General features: G+C 41.9%; 1 long non-coding RNA gene across 1 annotated transcript in view; it reads left to right on the top strand.

Annotated features, from left to right (window-relative positions):
- Positions 1-695, top strand: part of LOC106725503 — a 28,759-nt gene extending 28,064 nt beyond the window's left edge. The window contains exon 4 of the long non-coding RNA XR_001361391.1: positions 612-695. This is a non-coding gene — a long non-coding RNA (uncharacterized LOC106725503). The remainder of the gene's footprint in view (positions 1-611) is intronic.
- The last annotated feature ends 4,132 nt before the right edge of the window (positions 696-4,827 follow it).

Here is a 4,827-nt window from a genome sequence, read left to right as displayed (position 1 = left end):
CCCCACCCTCCCCTACCTTCCCTCTGAGATTTGAGCACCTTATTGATGCTTCTCTGTCTCTGGATCTGTTTTTGTTCATCAGTTTATGTTGTTCATTATAATCCACAAATGAGTGAGATCATGTGATATTTATCTTTCTCTGACTGACTTATTTTGCTTAGCATAATGCTCTCCAGCTCCATCCATGCTGCTGCAAATGGTAGGAGACCCTTCTTTTTTACCGGGGCTTCCTTCGCAGCCCCAGCTTTGTCTGGAAGGATGTCCAGAAGGATGCCCAGTCTAATTAGCATATTATGCTTTAATTATTGTAGATATTCATTGTTTAACTAATAATTAACAATCTTCATGATAAGATTTCTAAAAACTGAATACATTCTTTAATAAGTTTAAAGCTAATTATTTTTTTTGTATAAGTTTTTTTCCCCCCAGGCACAGGTGAATGTCTAACAGCTGCTGGGAAATTAGTTTTACTAGAAAAAATTATATCTAAGTAGGCTATCTTGAATGTTTTTTCCTTTCAGATAATAAACTAAAAGATACTTTCAAGTGTATTTTGACTAATGTATGTAAGCAGTGTGAGCAATTGCTCGTGATTAGGGCAAAATACGAAGTCAGTCAAATGTGGTTGTGTGGAGGGAGACAATGTTAATCAGCTTAACAATAACCCACAACCGTCGGACCAACTGTGAGTAGAAGGAGGTCTCTCAGTATTTATAGTCCTAACTCAGATTCTCTTTACAGTTAGAAGAGTTTTCATGTCTTAAATCACAACCATAATAAATATGATGTGTACTTCTTTCCTATTAATAGAATGTAATTATAACAAAATCGCTGTTTTTAAAGCAGTCTTTATAAGAATGATGTGAACCTCTTTCCGGCATATCATTTTAGAAATGCATTGTGGGTAGTGCATAGCTAAATAGGAAAGTAAAAGGGGCGGGTTTCTGGCAGCCGCGACTGGGTGAGGACGGCTGGCGGGTCAACTGGGAGCCACGCCCTGGCGAACCAGGCGGGACCGGCTACCGGACCCAGCAAACCCAGGGACGCGCTTGACTCCCGCCCCAAAGCCGCCTGTCCCTGCTGTCCTGGTCAGTGTCAGGGGCACGTGGCCGAGTGAGGCCGCCGCCGGGAGAGAAAAGGAGCCTTCCTTGTCCCTCTCCCGGCGCTGCTGGCAGGTACCATTTTTGCGCTTCATTTCATCACTGCGAGCCCCTGCCTCAGAAATCCCCCTACACCCACTTCTCTCCTGGGTCGGGAACGAGAGGGAGCCCGCGGGAGCCAACAGGTGGCTCCAGCAAGAATTCCTCTTTCCCTCTGTGAGTGTAGACACCACGGGACCCCGCCAGTGCGCTAGAAAGGAAGTATTCAGCAGTTTAAGTCACCCATGAGTTGCTCTTTTTTTTCCCCAACCCTCGTCAGGGAAAACCCATTTCTCTAAAGACCTGGGAAAATGAAACCATTAGTGACTTTTGAAACTTTAAGTCTAAGGACAAACTGAGAGATTATCCTCACTTCAGTATTTTAACACAGAAAACACTGCCAACAAAACGTGAAGTTATTTCCCTTACGGGGTTTCTGGTTGAGGACCTGAGGATGTGAGACTGAACCTTGGTTTTATGTATCAGACAGGAATTATGCCCCCAAAACGAAAATATGAAATATATAGAATAAATAAACCTTTCGGAATATTGTAATGAGCTAAATTTTTTCTACGGATAGTTTTGCTTTTTATATTTTCATGTTGTTTTTAAAATTATTTTATTTTTTTATCATCATTTATCCCCTCCATGCCTTCTTCCACCTCCACTCATCCCCCATCTCCCTGCCTCCCCTCTTTTTTTTATTAAAAAAAAATTCTTTTGGGGAAAGTTTGATAGATTCCCTGTACTTACTCAAACAGAAGCTCTTATTTAATATTTTTTAGGGTTTTTCAAGTAACTTACTGTTCTTTCTTCCTGTAAAGACAAAACCAGGAAAAAGGCCTGAACTGACTTCCTAATTACCTATTGTGATTAGTGAGAAAAACTTTGGAAATTGGGGATATTGAGGCTGGGTCGAGAATTTCAGAAAAATAGAGAAAACCTCAAATTTAATAAAAGATATTTAATAATTGTCCTAGAGAAAATGGTGGCACAAAAAGCTTAGAGATTTCTAAAGTCTAAGCTAGTTGACTCAGGGATTTAAAAAACATATATTTAAGAAAGGCAATATATTAAGAAAGATGTTAGGAATGATGTCAAATGCTGTATTTTAGAGGTAGATAATTGCTCTAGTGACAACCTTATAAATTTGGGGATTTTGTCTTTTGACTAAGATGGGAATTTATATGGTAGTAATCATTGTAGTTTGTATAATAATTTATGCTTTTCTTTACATTACCTCATTTATATTACATTGCTGGTGTCTCTATCTTTAGTAGTTGGTAGGACACATCAGCTTTTTTTCCCCCTTCATAGTGCTCATTGGACTTGGAGGGAATCAGAATCTGCCACCCCAAAATATGCCACTTTGGCATAAAATTATTTTGAGCTGAAGCAATTGAGAATCAACAAATGAACAAAAAAAAACACACACAAAAAACGTTTTTTGGAGTTTCCCTCCTTTGACCAAAAGCAGCAGCTTCTGGGAAATAAGGCTGCCATAAATTCCCTCTCTGGGTGGGTCTACTCATAAATGCCCTCTCTGGGGAAGTTTTATGGCTCTGAAGAAAGCAGGAAAGTCCACTCAAACCTGTAGAGACAAACATGATCACAAGCTTTCTTATCTCTGTTCTGAACATTCCATCTGTCTTTCCTAAAGAAACCCATTTGTTCCTCCGGCCTTGGCCTTATCTCTCCCTTCCCCTGCCCTCCTAAGTTAGGTATATCAGCTCCATGTCCCTTTGAATATTCCAGCACGCATAAGCTTTACATACATAATAAGCTTTGCTTTTTTTCCCCTTACCACTCTGTCTTTTGTTATCTTCTTTCACAGGCCCCCAGGCACTGACCTGGAGTGGGTAGAGGAACATATTTTTTTCCTCCCTACTGACCTAAAGAAATTAACATGAAATATCAAAACAAGTACTGATCATAGAGGTTAAGGGGGGGCGGCGGGGGGGGGGGGAGTTCAGCTCTAGATCTTTATAGAAATAGTCTTAGTCCTAGGTCTGCAGTACCCAAGTTAAGTCGCTCTCTTCAACGTTTTATTGAGATTTACCGCCTGTGCTAAGAGCTTTACTAGTATTATCTCATTTCACCCTCAAAACAATAACATCAGGTAGTTATATCAGAGAAAGTAAACCACTTCCCCCAGGACCACATCCTGTGAAAAGTGGAGCAGGTACCTAAATACTAACATCAGAGAGCGCTGACTTAACTGGGTTGCTCTTTTCACCTCTGTGAGCCTCAGAATCTTCTGTGAAATGAGAGTTGGGCTGGATCCTCTTTCTCCCGGAGGATTCGGAGAAGCTAAGTCTGGTGGGCTAAGCTAAATGAGAAAAGGATTCTGTGGACAATTTCGTTTGGGAAATTCTGAGTTATATAAAGTGTAAAAGGGTTTTTTTTTTCCTTGTTAAATATTTATCCTTGACTTAAAAAAAATCTGTATTTAATTTATTTCAGAGAGGAAGGGAGAGGGAGAGAGATAGAAGCATCAATGATGAGAGAGAATCATTGATCAGCTGCTTTCTGCACGTTCCTACTGGGGATGGAGCCTGCATCCCGGGCATGTGCCCTGACCGGGAATTGAATCGTGACCTCCTGGTTCATAGGTGGACACTCAGTCACTGAGCCACACCTGCCAGGCATAAAAGGCTTTTTTCTTCCCCCTTTCCTATTATTATTCATTCAGATGCATTTATTGAATGCCTTCTAAGCGAGGCCTCCAAAGAGGTAGAGCCTCCAAGCCAAGACACAGTCTCTGCCCAGTGGAGTTCATTCTGTGTAGAAAACAGACGTTGAGGAAAGCATGGTCTGCACCTAGGGTGTCCGGGTGTCCATGAGGGGAATCAGGAATGCTCAGCAGAGGGTGCGTGCCCTCAAAGAGACTTGGGGGTGGGTAGTTGCTGCTCAGGTTAAGGGATGAGTGGCAAAAGCAAGAACCTGGAACATGAAAGAAACTGGTCAAAGTCCAGGCTGAAGCCAGATCTCGATGGAACTTAGACGCCTTTGGGAGATTTTGGACTGTATCTCAAGGGGAGTGATCTTGACATGTTTGCAGAGATCTTTCTGGTTACTCTGTAGAGAACAGGTTGATGGAGGCAGAGCTGTTAGGAGGCCTGTAGTGTTTTTGAGGAGAGATGCTGGTGATGCTGAGTGATGGCAGTGAAAAGGAGAAAGAATTTAATTTTAGGAGATAGGGGAAAGAGAGGAGTCAGAATGAATTCCCGGGTTCCTGGCTTACCCCGTTGGGTGGATGGGTGCTGGTGCCAGTGCCTGGAATATGGAACAGGTGATACTGATATGGAGAATATTTATGAGTCAGTGGCGACCGGGATGTGTGGAGACCGATGAGCTCCGTTTGGAGCTGACACTGCAAACCCCTAAAATAAATTGTGTGCAGCGTTCGTCAAGATGACTTGACCTATAATCTGTTTCTTCTTGGCAAAACATGTCTCGGGGCCAGGGTTCCATGGAGCACTGATAACCAGAAAGTAAATTGCATTGCCTGATCTTTAAATAAATGTTTCAACTTAAGTAGAAGAAAGAGACAGAAAGTGCACAGTTATTGCGTTTTTACAGTTAGCACACCCTGCATCCACTGCCTAGAACAACAGAACACATTATCACAGAAGTTTCCCCTATGGTCTGATTTTTAAGTGTGTAAATCAAACACTGAGTGGTCACA

The sequence above is a fragment of the Myotis brandtii genome, unplaced genomic scaffold (assembly GCF_000412655.1).
Source record: "Myotis brandtii unplaced genomic scaffold, ASM41265v1 scaffold168, whole genome shotgun sequence".
Taxonomy (NCBI): Eukaryota; Metazoa; Chordata; class Mammalia; order Chiroptera; family Vespertilionidae; genus Myotis; species Myotis brandtii.
This window is presented reverse-complemented; position numbering and strand designations above follow the sequence as displayed.